This window comes from Cryptomeria japonica, chromosome 3 (assembly GCF_030272615.1).
Source record: "Cryptomeria japonica chromosome 3, Sugi_1.0, whole genome shotgun sequence".
Classification (NCBI taxonomy): domain Eukaryota; kingdom Viridiplantae; phylum Streptophyta; class Pinopsida; order Cupressales; family Cupressaceae; genus Cryptomeria; species Cryptomeria japonica.
Window position 1 is genome coordinate 888,693,755 of NC_081407.1, and position 14,978 is coordinate 888,708,732.

A 14,978-nucleotide genomic window follows, 5' to 3' on the forward strand; every position below is an offset into this window, starting at 1 on the left:
TTACTGTTGATGAACATTGTTCTAACCAAAAACCTATATATCAAACCTTCCAACTCACTCAAGAATCATCACCAAAGGTCACAAACCTAGAATAAGGTAGAGTACACATTCACAATGCTTCTCTGAGATCCACAACACAAAATACTCAACACAACTGAATCATCAACCAAATTATTGTACATTACTGTATGTCCTATTCTATCTCACCAGACGTCACTGGACCTCAATCTCTCTTTCGGTATGAATGAATCATGAACTGCAGATTGAATATCTGACTCTAATTACCATCAATGACAACATTTGAACAACAATGTAGTGTTTCTTGCCAACACCTAACATTTTTTACAACCATCTCGGCCTAGCGGGGTTTCACTGCCCACCCACAGTAGTCTAGCAAAACATTTTGGTCTTCGTCTCAAGCCTGTGGTAAGCTCACCACAAACAACACTGCAAGAACCTTTCGAATGGTCTTTCATCCCTTTGCGGGATAGAGGGGGACACTTTGATCCCTATTTCACCCACATACCCACCCTACAAGATCACCTCGTTTCCCTCCATGTGAACCCTTAGGGCCAGCGATAGCTTATCGTGGGATCGTGGAAATTATTCCCCCTTGATATTTGAATGCTATGGGACTATGACGGAAATATCATCACATCGCTAGCCCATGAGCCTACTAAGATTTTGACCACTGACTGACATGAGATGGCAGGATGACTTCAAATCATTGCCTTACTTTATTCACAACGCCACCTCACAAGGCGTTATCCTCCCATCCATGTATATTGTGTGGGTCAGTGGTAAGCATACCACAATACCACAAGGTTGCCTCTTCCTTGCCACATCAACTACATGGGGTTGCACCCAAAATAGCATCGCTAGCTTGCAAGACACCTTCACTATTGACTAATGATCTCTACAAGACTGCAGGAAAGAAAACTAACCCCACCACCCCGCAAGAATAAGATTGATGGTGTCATCACGTCCGCAAGGATGCGAGGTAGGGGAAGAGATATGGTAGCCTATAGAAAGTAACTTGGGGTTGGTATTGGGAACTATTAAGTGGCCTTCTTCCGGTCAGGTTAAGTGATACAATTGGATGATCAAGTCAACAAGAAAATAGAACCTGACAAAAAAAAGACTAAGGCATGAGGTTTGGGGTTTAGGGGTTTAGGCCTTTGAGGTCAATTATAGAGGGGTTTAGCCATTGAGGATGTCTTAGATCGCCTGTAACTGATGGCTTAAAGCGTGACATGAAATATCAACATTTCTAAGGATTTGTTGCTCTTGTCGCCTCATAGGATGAAAAGGAAGGGTTAAAGAGGTGGATGTGGTGGTGCAGTATTGCATATTAGCCATCCATTCACAGAGGAGATGCAGATTGGTGATGATGTCTTGATCACCTATTATGTAGACTCCCACGACGCATTTAAGCCATTCATCTAAACATGAGATCTTCTTTTGATGACCTATATTCAAAATTGATAGTGAATATTTGAATTAAAAATGTGAAACGGGGTGGTTGTCGACTTGATTGTCAAAATTCAATTCCTGACCTCATCAATGGCGCAATCTAATGTCATTCTGCTCCAACTACTTCCAGTCAACATAGGAAGACCTCCATTACTCCCTTTAGGCTCTATAGACGTTTCTCAAGGTCTTCCATGCCCATTTATTTCTTATAGAGGACATTTTGGCTTGATAGAGAACATTCAGATGCCATCCCTATGACAGAATCACCCAAATTTTGATATCCTACCTTCATCGACTGCAACAACGTCTTTTTCGTCCCATGGATCTATTTAGCATGCAAGCATTCAAACTTTCAATCTGATTCATTTATTTTATCCTTGCTATAACCTAAACCATAGTTGGTTAGGGTTTATGAATTCAACGCCTAATCAAGTTATTCCTGCACTATAAAGGAAATTTTGTAAATCGGTAAAGGGTTCTTCTCCCTTTTCTCTTATAGAAATTATTTTTTTTGTAATTGTAATTGTGCCTCGCTTTTACATTCAATAAAATTATTTTCTTTTTACTTTTCTCCAATTCAAACATTTTGTGTAAAATATCTTACCTCTATGTTTGAATGTATTTTTCTTTGTTTCTAGATTGTATGATGTGTTAAACTTCTTATTAGATCTTGTTTGTGAATACGCTTAGCTCTGTGCAATGTCTCATTAAGATCTAACCTTCATATGTTCTTCAGGAAACTCATTAAAGTAGAAAACTTTGAATGTCTTTGGGTATTTTTATTTTTCTTATGTAGTTTTAGGCAAGGGAAGACCAATTCTAGTCTTGGTGCATCACCTCCTTCACATTTTTAGTACTCTTTCTCCTCTTTCCTCTGCAAGTCATTAGAATAGGTTTAGAAGTAGGCTTTATAAGTGTTGGGTTGGTTCAACACTGCACTCTGATTGGAAAGGAAGTTGGCTTTCTCCAGAGATTCAACCTCACATGCGCAAGGTCCCACACTTGGAGGTTATTTCCATGTTTCACAAGGTTGCTTGAGATGATACCTCAGGCAAGGGTACAAAATTTTGTGACAACAGTTTCTGGCATGCCTTGTGGGACACATCAGCAAGTTCTTCATCAACCTACTGGTTAGATGGTGCTAGACAAAAAAATTCAACATTCATGTTAAGGATCCAGTGTTGCTCCTAGCATACCAACCTAGAATAGGTTCATTTTCAAGAACTTGGCGACTCTATGTTCACATCTTGGTTCTAAAACCAAACCTACCATTTTCAAGCCCAACATTTAAACAAGGTCATCTTCTGGAGGTATTTTTCAGTATTCTAGAAGAAGTAGATCTTCTTTATCACCAGTTAGGAGTATTCAAGTTGAAGTTAATCACTCCCCTAGATCTCATTCTACTCCTCCACCTATTATACCATCACAACCTAGGGTCCCAATCACTCAACTAAACAAACCATAATTACACATAGCTCACCCTAGAAAGAAAAAACATGATATTCCTATAATGGAGGAAGTCCTCTCATTTTAGATAAAAAACATGATATTCCTATAATTGCATTAAAAAGTATACCTAATTTCACTTGTGAAACCTCCATCACTCAAGTGGAACACATTCAAGAGATTTCAAATATTTGCAATATTCATGATATTACCGAGGATGATATAAATATTAATTTATTAACCTCATTATCGAAAGGGAAACCCTTGCAATGGTACAGAGGTTTACCTCACAACTCTATTCACAATTGGGATGAGTTGGGAGAGAAATCATGCAAACATTTTGAAGACAAAAGTGATCACCTATCACTTATAGAGCGATTGACAACCATTAAAAGAGCACCTCATGAGCTCATGGATGACTTCAATTTCAAATTTTAGAAGACGTGGAATAGAATTCCTACCCTATTGAACCCATCCCCAAACCAAGCCTTCTTATATTTCCTAAGGGCTCTTAACAATCATGTAGTTGTTAAGATTTAGTCAATTGGTTTGAATTCCTTGCCAAATGCATATGATATAGCCATAAGGGCAGAAAATTGTTTAATACATGTCGGTAAGATAGCTCCAAGGCCTCCAATGACTTTATTTTAAAAGCTTCCAATCTCTCAACCCCTTTTGACTTCTATCTGAATGGTTGTTTCGCCTGCAATTCAAGCCCCCACACCCTCCACATCCTTGAATGAGTTTGATGAGGCAAAGAATATGATGAAAAAATTTGGTAGCGAGATACACAATCTTAGCAATGAAATAGTGCCAATAAAAAGGCAACAAGCTCTAAACAACAAACCATATCAAGCATAAAATTAGAACTATCAACAGAATAGGCCTCCTTTTCAGGTGCAAAACCAATGGAGTAATCCAAAACCTTTGAATAGTATGGGCTATCAGGCTGCAAATATTCAATTTAAGCACTGGTTCTAGTGCAAAATAACCTCGCTCAAGAGCAAGATTGGTGCTTTCCATGCAATTAGCCTCATAATCAGATTGCATGTCAAAATAGAGAGCTTTCCCAAGCTCTAGTTGCTCAAAATTAACCAACAACTTTGGGACAACAATATGAAAAATATCAATCTAGCATTGGTAATCAGAACCATCTACAAGGAGATTCAACTTTTGCTAATTAGCAAGAGTCAGATTTTGGTGGTGTCAACCAACCAAGAAGTGACCCTATGGCATACAACACTAGATCAAAGAAGAAGGTTTTTGAAAGTGTTACACCTTCTATAACACCTCAAGCTTCAACTTCTCAAACTACCACACACTCCACTACCCGAAAAACACCATACAAAGTTGTTGCTCCACACCCAAATCAGAATACAAGTCTAAGTAGCAAGAAGCCAGAGGGACCTAAAGTTGCTCCTACAACATGTTTTTTGCTAAAGGTCCTTCAAAGACAACAAGTGTTCCTTTTAACATTATGGAATAAATTAAGAAGGCGAATCTCAACGTATCCATGTGGGATTCTCTCTCCATCCCATCTCAGAAAGATTTGCTTCAAGAGGCCTTAAAGAACATCAATCAATAAGAGGAAGCAGCAACAAGAAGTAATACTCCAACTTTAGCCATCTTAGTACAACCCAAGGAGGAAGAAAAATCAAACAAAATCAGTAAGTCACCTCCTTTCTATCTCACTCTAATAAAAGGAGATAGTTTAGTTCATAATTGCATGATAGATTCAAGAGCTAGTATCTCAGTTATGCTTAAAAGTATAGCTGATAATCTTCGCATTAAGTATGAACCAGTTACTAAAGGAGTTGTCCAATTAGATGTCACTTTAGTTAAGACAGTAGGGGTAATAAAAAAGTTAGAAATGACTTTGCATGCTTGCCATAGTTGCACCATTTTGAAATATATTTCAGTTATAGACCTCCCTACTTTCTTTATCATATGTTTATCCAGAGACATCATAGCCAAAATAGGTGGGTACTTGTCTTCAGAATGATCCCATATTCTATTTAGAACTAGATATGGCACAAAGGTTGTCATTAAAGCAGAGCCTATTGCTAATAATTATATAGAACCTTATACTCCTAGTCCTATAAACATGAACTATACTTTGCATGATGAAGAGGAGAAGTGTATAATCTGTGAGCTTGTTGTTCTCTTGGAGGAGGTCCCTGATTTCTTATTAGATGAGTGGGTTGATGCCTTTCAATTTGACCCAATCAAAGAAGTTGAAGAAACCAACCTTGGCACTTATTGTATTCATGAAAAGAATACTCCTATTCCTAATCTTATCAAAGCACAAGAGGAACTAGCTTGAGAGGCCTATCTTCATGAACAAGAGTTGGAGGCTCAAAGGAGGCAATATGAGGAGAATATTGCAAGGGAGCTAGCTTCTAAAGAGGAGTCAGATATGCTACATGGGGATATGGAGGAGGAACAGTTGCAGCAGCAAGCCATTAGATAAGAGGAGTGTTGAACTAAAGAAGAGGACTTGATCCTCTCATTTGATTGTCTCCCCTTCTTCATTGATCATGAGGAGAAGGATATGTCAACACCCATCCCAATGGTATTTATAGAGCAACAAACTAATGTTGAGAAGGCCACAAAAGGTAATGGTTTTGTTGTTGATAGTATGGAGGACAAATTGTTTCATGAACCTAAGTCCATTATAGATAATTGCCAAAAAGAAAAAAGAAAAACAAAGAAGCAATATTAAGATATTAGATCACCCCATGAGGTGACTTATAAACCTAAGGTATGTGCTAATGAGTTGGATATCAACACATGTGATTATAATGTATGCAAGTTCTCCCCTATCCCTAAATGTGTTGATGTTGAATTTGAGGTCTTCCTTCAAGGCAAAGATGTTACTTTTGACATCAGGGATAGCATGCCTAGGTTTGAATGATTTACCTTGGACCGACATACTCAATTTGATAATATTGAGCAACAACATATCAATCAAGAAAACAGTCCCTTGGCTGCTCAACTTGACAGTATACCTGAGCTTCAAGGCTTTCAGTTTGATGTGCCTGAGGAGCCCTCTTATATAAATCAAGGAAAAGGTATGGTATACTTTCCATTTCCATGTGATTTTGAGGCATTTTATTTTGGTTTCAACTCATGCCTAGAGTAAGACAGTTATGGTAACAATGACCCTCCTTTGTGTGAAGAAAGTGCTTTCTCTTCTATAAGGGTTAGTTCTTTTGATACTATCATACCCCTTAAATACTTCCCTTTTGTTGTTGTATGTACGCTTGACGCATCTCCAGATGATTTAGAGACCTATTTTCTATGGATCCCTTATGGTAGCAAAGTAGATGGTGAAGTGTTGTTTCACTATATGAACAATATATGTGATCTGAGCATGCATACAAGAGACTTCAACTATTGCAGTTGGATGGTAAAATCAACAATGGTATGAGGGAGATCAACTCCTTCAAAAGTTTCATCTTTGACAAAGCAAAAAGAATCAGTTGCCTCTTATTGTAACGATGCAAATATTAGTTAGATTTTCTTGTTTTCCAAGCGAGTGAGCAAAAGTTTTTCCTCCCTAGAATGGTAGGATTTTGGATCTTTTGTAGGTTATAGGATAAAGAATTTTCTCAGTTTGTTGTAGTCATGACTCTACACCCAATGGATACAAAGCATATGGTCATATGCAAATAGGCTTACTACCCCTCTAAGTCACAAATATATTGACATTTCATGTCACCCTTTAAGCCATCAATTGCAGTCGATCTGAGACATCCTCAATGGCTTAAACCCCTCTATAATTGACCTTAAATGCCTAAAACCCTAAACGTCGGGCCTCACACCTTAGTCGTTTCTTGGCCAAGTTCTATTTTCTCATAGACCTTCTCATCCAGTTGTATCACTTAAGCTGACCAACCAAAGGCAACTTAATCGTTCACAATGTTCAACACACATTGAATGTTGAAGGGGGGGTTAAATCAACATAAACCGAAATTTTAGACCTCAAACTATTAATTAGCAACTTTATTCCAGATGACAAAGTTTCATAAACAATCATAAAATCATTCGCATCGATTGCACAATAAAACCAAAAATTTTACTTGGAAAACCCAAACTAGGAAAAACCATGGTGAGCACTTGCTCAAAAAAAATAATTCACTATATAAAATGATTTACAAAAGAAGGAGCTCACTGCTTGAGACTTGCAAACCAAGGCTAACTGCTCTTGGGGCAAGATACAAAAAGGGGACTTACAAACCTAAAGCTAATTGCAACAGGGTAAGATACAAATTTACAACTTTTAAAAAAAGAATTGTATGAATAAAAGCATCTCAATATGCTAATTACAGTCACTCTTATAGCACAATCTTTGACCTTGCTAAAATATCTGAACCACCAGATCTTCTGGATCACTACAACTACATCAACTATCACTTTTGCACTGCAATATCATTTGAGACAACACCTCAAATCACATCGACATCCTTACATCAAGTCGCTTACACACTTATCACTAAACTTCTCATGCACACATATTGTACAATCGAATATCATACGCATTGCTGCATTTACCACCAAACTCTATATTCACATCTTCATCTCTATATTCTTTTCAACAAATCACATATATATACCAAACCGAAATAAAACATCCTTACCAAGTCGACCAAAAGAAAGATTGTAATGTGTATAAAAAATTTTGACCCAAGATATACCACCGAACAAAAATATAAATCAGACCTAGACCAACATCCAACATGCAACACCGAACCAAAAGAGTACTTCACACACAATCATTGGACCAACAAATATACACGAAGGATTCACTGGCTACGCAATATTATATCATGTGCATTCATATTGGGGGGTTTAATATCCAAAAAATGAGGGTACAATATATTGCCTATCGATGAAAATAGGGGGGTTTAATTCCGGCTATGAAAAAAAGCAATATTTGGTGAAAATAGGGGAGCTTTTAATTTAACCTGTGTATTGGGAGGGGGTGACAAAAAAGGAGTTTAGGGCAATATTTTTTAAAAATAGGGGGATTCTTTAGTATGCCATAAATGCGCCTGCTACTAAGTGAAGCCCCCATGAAAATATATGATGCATCTAACTCTGATATCATGATATAATGCATGAACTAGTTATATCATAAATGAAAGAGTCTAGACCAAAACAAGCAACACCCAGACCACACAGTCAAAGCTTCCAACTGTCCTCACCATAAATAAACAAGTTAACATAATTAAATCGATTGCCAACGCAACCTGTCTACATCAAACCATAAAACTGAACATAGTGACCTTCAGCCAAAAGCATAACTACAAATACTGCAACACAATATCCAACTTAGTTGATGTCTAGACCATAACATATCCAGACCACATTATTTGACATCAATGACAATAAATCACACAGCTGTAACAATCTCCCTCTTTTGTCATTGATGGCAAACGACCAAAAATGTTTTCATACACAACAAGCCTTTGAATAGAAACCAATAACAACTCCCCCTAACAACAATGTCTCTAAAATGAATATAAAACATTTTCTAGTATGTTTCTCCCCCTTTGCCATCAAAGACAAAGGCCAAAACACAAAACATTATAAATATCGAAATCATGCAATATTACCCGACCAAATATCTTTGAATTGTTTATTTAACCTGATCATTGAGGTATTCCAAGAATAAGTAGTAGCATCCAACATCCTACTTCGACTCTCACAGTCAATACACTTATTTACCGCATCATCAAAAAATTTATGTTTTAGCATCCTTCTCTACACTTTCCACATCAACCAGCATCCTTGAGTAAGAGGAAAGTTTTAAATCAATGTCAACTCTCAGTTCTCCAAGCATCCTTATGTACTCATCTCTTTGACTTCTTCTCAATGCTAACTGAGCATGCAATTCCCTAGCCTTATCTCTTTCCTTGCCATAAACATCTTTATAGATTTTGTAATTCTTAGCCATTTCAACTAACTGAGACTCAATTCAATTAACTTCATCCTTGAACTTTTGTGTGGCAACAAGCCACCTCAAATAGAATTTGTATAACATTTCAACTACTTCCATAGACTTCCTGAAATTCATTAAATTAAGAATTAACACCTAATGTGCCTTCTTACATCTTTCTAACATCTTCTCTTGCAATTTTTTTTTGTAAACTCTTCCTTCACACCACTGTTATCACCTTTAGCCATTTTCTCAACAAGAATTTCAACAAGCTCCTTTAAAAGACATTCATCAACATCAATAGCAACCAGATAATTTTGAACCAAATATTTCACAAATGCTTTCTCAATGACATCTTGGTCATAAGAAACATAGTTACGATATGAATCACCAACACACTGCACTCAACCAAACTTAATCATTTCAAGCACCTTTTCTTCTGTAAGATCATCATCGTCATTTAACACTTCTTCGGACTCCTTCTGCTCCTTAACTTATTTAATGTCTTTCATTGCGTCGCGACTACTACTAGCTTTTATATATATATATATATATATATATATATATATATATATATATATATATATATATATATCCTTCTCGTGGTGCCTCGCTTCGAGAATGATATCTCTCCATGTATTTTACATATAATGTTAATATATATAAGTTGTATTACCTACAATGATTTTTTTATTATCATTAATATTAATATCCTTGATATGAATTTTTACCTTACTAAAGATGTTACTATTACTTACAGTAGCTTCAATGTTTCTATTGTTAGTGACATTACCATTGTGAATGGCATTTCATCATTATAACATTATATTCAATGTTATTTTTTTTACAGATGTTATTAACAATTTATCATTCAAAAAACTTCCATAATATTATTATTAACGAAGTTTGTTCTTAATTATATATTCCATGTTATTAATGTTCACCAAAATAGTAACCCAACTAACAAGGGACACAAAGCATCATGTTCCTATCATTAGTGTGATTAGTTTGGAGTAGATAAAAATAGAGATGAACAAAGAGGAGAGGAAGAGGGAGATAAATAGATAGAAAGATAGAGAAAGGTAGAGGGGGAGAAAAATAGAGGGATAAAGATAAGGAGATAGACAAATAGAGAGGAAGAGAAAGAGAAAAATGGATAGGTAAAGGTAGAGAGAGATAGAAAGAGAGAAATAAATAGATAAGTATATAGGGAGAGGGAAAGATAGAGAGGAAAGATAGATAGATATAGAGGGAGAGGGAGAAGGAGAAATAGAGGTATATGTGGCACTATGATAGAAGGATAGAGAAATGGGGATACAAGGATTTAGAGAGGGGGGAGAGCTAGAGCCAGAGAGATAGGTAGAGAAGGGGAGAAGAGAGGAAAGAAGTTAGTGTTATCAAATTTTAATTTATGGTATTGAAATTCTCTTTTCATATTTGAAAATTACTAAATTTTCATTAAAATATTCTTGTGATTTAAAAGATTTATTTTTAATTGTTAAAAATGAGAGTTACTAGAAGATAAATAATTAAGTTTGGTTGTATTTGTAACTTCTAATATAATAGTTAAAATTGTATTAGAAGAGCAATTTTGATTTAAAAAAATAAAAAGTAACTATATTAGAATTGTTAAACCTAAAATTTTAACTTCAAAATGAAACTTAAAAATTAAAAAATTAAAAAATTAAATTGAAATCTAATAGATACTCTACAACTCTAACATAATTTTTTAAATAAACCTACATTAATATATAATAATATTTCTACTTCTAACATATCTAGAAACACAAAATTATAAATTATAATATTTCTTCCTATTTCTAACATTCTATATTCTACTATATAATAATTTTTAATTAAAAAATATTTATCATTAAAAATCTAATAATATAATTTTAAATAACAATTAATTAAATAAATTATTTATTTAAAATTAAATTGAATAATTAATAATCGAATTAATTCAAATTATAAAACTGAAAATCTCTAAACCCACTTTCATCCACTACCTATACAAATGCGTTTGATTTTAAGAATAAAATATAAAAAAATAAAGTGAATTAAATATCAAATACTAAACATTCTAAATAAATACCTTTCCACAATGTTGCATTCCTCAAGCCAATTCAAACTTAAAATTTCATTATTTGTAAGAGTACCGAAGATAGAAATTAAAAATGTGTTAAAAAAAAAATAGAACGCATGGAAAATAATGAATTAAATAAACACAAAAATCTTGTTGGTGATGTGATAGTTTAAATAAACAGTGAATTGTATCCGTTGTGTCCTCATATCATTTTAATGCATTGAATGTACAAAAATTTATAATGTTTTTTGGAAAATTAAATTTGCTGTGTACTGTTATTAATAAGAATAGAGAAAAATGTTTTTTTAACAATTATTTAAAATTAAAATAAAATTTAGATTATAATTTTTTTTTCAAAAATTTTAATTCTAAACATTGATTGGTTGAATTAATTAAAAAATTGAACTGCATGAATGTAATAGTATCTGCCTTGACAGGAACTAATAATATTCTAAATTAGTTAAAAACTAAATGATATATGTATTTTTTTAATTTTTTTTAATCTTATTTTTGACAATATTCTAAATTGGTAGGAACAGTTAGGTCTGCTTAAAAACTATATGATATATGTATTTTTTTATTTATTTTTAATCTTATTTTTAACTTAATAATGAAACTTCCAAAAAATAATATATATTATGTGTCTTTTCAAAAGTTTTAAAAAATGATATAAATTACTGTGCACCGATCTTTTTGTCTCGTGAGCTTCTAGAAGGTGGTTTTTCTTTGGCACATCATGCTCGTTGTACCCCTGCATATCCACCAAATCCAACACCTTCAAATAGAACTCGTTGTGCACACCCTTGAATTCAGACGGCTCTACTGTTGTGTGAAGCTACGTTACCCGTGTCTCTGAGTTTTTTTAGGCGTCCTCCTACAGACGGGATTCCTAGGGGATGTTTTCCATAAATTCTACATATTGACAGTGAATTTTGAAGTGAGGAAAAAAAAAAAAATTATCATGCTCTTACAAATGAATCTGATGGAGATTCCCCATCAAATGAAAAAAGAAATTACAAAATCATTAAACCTTCCCTCTTAACATGTTTTAAGATAAATACTTAAAAGCACTTAATGTGAATTAATAGAAAAGTGAAATTTAAACAATGTAGATGGTTAAAGAGTAATGAAAAAGTATATTTGATGAAATATATAATAATGAACTGAAAGGTGTAAATACAAAGGTATCAAATCTGAATCTATGAAATGTGAGTAGAGAAATTATCAAAAACAATTAAGTATCCCTTTTATTGGGTTTAAATTGAGATGCCTGAACAAAGACCCAATCTATACAAATTTCAGTTAAATTTTTTTGATTTAGCTCTGAAAGATCTGGGTGTTCTTAGTTTGCATATGGGCCAAACCATTCTACATTTATTTATTTATTGAATGCTATTATCAAAGAAATTTATCAAAGGGCTGGCATAGATATCATAAGGCTACAAACTGATAAAAACATAGTATTGGGTATCAATCATATCCAAGTCCAAGAGATTGAGCTTAGTTGGTTAAAGTATTGAGTTCTCAATGTGGAGACCCAAGTTCAACTTTTATGAGGGACACCTTTGAGTGTCTATTTATATTTAATTTTATGAACAATGAACTGTGAAAATCTAATCTTTTCTTATATACAAAATGTATGGACGAGACACTCTAATACAGAATACAATCAACACTGTATATGCACAAAATGAACATATTGAAATGTTCTTAGAAATTTTTGAGCAAATGCAATTAAACAGCATGAAGTTAGACTCATAAATCTAAAAGACAGCATCCTCCTAGCATATACTAAAGTAGGAAATTTGGAACTGATTACAGAGATCCACCAAAATGTTTTTTTATAGCTCAGGGTGTAAATGTATTATTGATCAAATACCTAATAAAACCTGAATAGATACTATGATTAATGTTTAAAAAAACCTAGCAGATTTGTAAAAAATCAATCAAAATGATTTCTGTTATGGTGCCCTGTCAATAAAAGTACGTATTAAAAACCCTAATTCTCAAACCTAATTCTCCATTTCAAACAAAATGGCAATGCTGAAATATAAAATACTGAAACTCGGTTTTAAAAAAAAATGCCCACATTCTTTCTTCACAAATTCTATACTATGTCCAATTTTGTATGGTTTCTGTGAAATTTTTATCTTATATTCTAATGCCCTGATAACCACCTTATGGTCTTCAATATCTTTATCTTGATGTTGGAAAACCAGAAAATAAAACCCAAATACTGTCTTAAAACAATTACATTTCTTTGATAAATACTTACAGACCAGAAATTTGGAGGCAACTTCAAGGGGCATAATTTGAAGCACTGATCAAGCACCCCTCCTTTTGTCCTCCTCATACTCTGATGTTCCCTTTGAACCAGGGGAGGAAAAGCTGTGAGATCACCAATATAACATTATAATTGAAAATTCTTTCTCTCAATTCTAGAGTACACTCTGCGACTGAAACTATACACAATCTCCAATAAAATACAAACGAAAAACAAAAGGCCAAGGGAGAAATGATATTTGCCCAATTCTTGACTTGGGTATTCCAATTTGAAGCCCAAATCTTTCAAGACGGAAGCTTAGGAACCCATAATCGAACCCATGATCGAATCTTCGAAAAGAACCCACTTACAGCTCTTCTGAATCCTTTAAAAACATCAATGCATTGCTTCAAAGCACAGCCACTACCAGATCTAACAGAAAATAAAACATCTTCCATTTACTTGCAGCAAAAACCAAACTGCAGTCAAGTTTATGATATTAAAAGGAGCAAACAACAACTAGCCAGGCAACAGAATTAAAAAAAAATAACTATTTTCACTTATTAGTAGAAATAAAACTAAATCAAGCAAAACTTGGCAGAAAACTAAAAACTTTAGTGAACTCCATACCCTAAAGTTCCTTCTTCGGCATTTAGAAGTGAATTTTCCTTCAATCTGCCAAAACCCAAGATGATGCTTTCTTCCACGGCCACCATTGAAGCAGGAACTTTTTAGCTTTTTAAATGAGAAGAACCAAAACCAATCTTCGTACAGTCGCTGTTTCAATGGAAACTAAAAATTATTAGTATTTCTTGTACCAGTGGTCTTTATAGTTAAATGGTACAGACAATTTGGATGATTTTTTTTGCTGTTTTTTATACTTTTATAGCTATTGTTCTAGTTTTTTGTTGTAATGATGCACATTATGAGATCTGTTATGTGCACACTGGTCAAAAAGTACATGATTATTGACAGCTGAAAAAGTCGCAGCCGTAAAACGCAGTCTTTCTTGGCTCCTAAAGATCAAAAGGTACACCTTGATATTAACAACTAAAAAAATAACAGCCATAAATAATAAAATCATCAATCAATAACATACATATAACCTTCATATTATAGAAAAATTGTGATTTTTCGAAACCAGAATAGCTGAGTTTCTATCAAAGATATCAGTATGTTTAGACTCTCCTCAGCCATGGCTGCTTCAAGCTGTGAAGACTGGTTGAAATTCTGTTACCATGAAATATTGTCTTTTTTCCATCTGCAAAATAATAAAGTTTGTCAAAAATAAATTAGAAGAAACATATCAATAGTCATTATAGTTAATTTCACCTATTTACAAATTTTAAATGATACATTAGATTTTAACTAGTTTAATCAATACAAAATTTTGTCAATATATCTTTAGTAGATTCCAAATGAGCCCACCAAGGATCAAGTCTTGCTGAGTGCAAAGTTCAAACATCATAGGAGATGAGCTGCCAAATCTGAACTTCCATCAAAAATACAAAATTTAGGTAGATAGAAATTCTGCTTCAAACTGTCAAATCTGATAAAGATTCTGTCACCATGAAAAGACAGTGACGTTTCATAGAGGACCCACTTGCTAAGTAATGGTGTTTTGTCGTCATTGCTGGGCCCTCTTTAATATGTCTTGTACTGTTGTGTCTATACCATACGCAAAATACAAATAACAAAAAGCATGCTTCAATATCTTTAATACATTTAATTTGTAATGCTTAATTTGTAAGTATGATTTTATTGTTTTC

The 14,978-nt window shown here is 33.9% G+C and overlaps 1 long non-coding RNA gene across 2 annotated transcripts; it reads right to left on the reverse strand.

Annotated features, from left to right (window-relative positions):
• Positions 1-13,180: 13,180 nt before the first annotated feature.
• Positions 13,181-14,452, reverse strand: LOC131059772 (uncharacterized). Of its 2 annotated transcripts, none has more exons than XR_009371893.1 (3): positions 14,316-14,452; positions 13,840-13,986; positions 13,181-13,641 (listed from the first exon to the last, which is right to left on the reverse strand). It is a non-coding gene; the product is annotated as an uncharacterized LOC131059772 (long non-coding RNA). The 2 variants fall into 2 exon arrangements; XR_009110245.2 differs by having other exon boundaries at positions 13,181-13,688.
• Between the last annotated feature and the right edge of the window lie 526 nt (positions 14,453-14,978).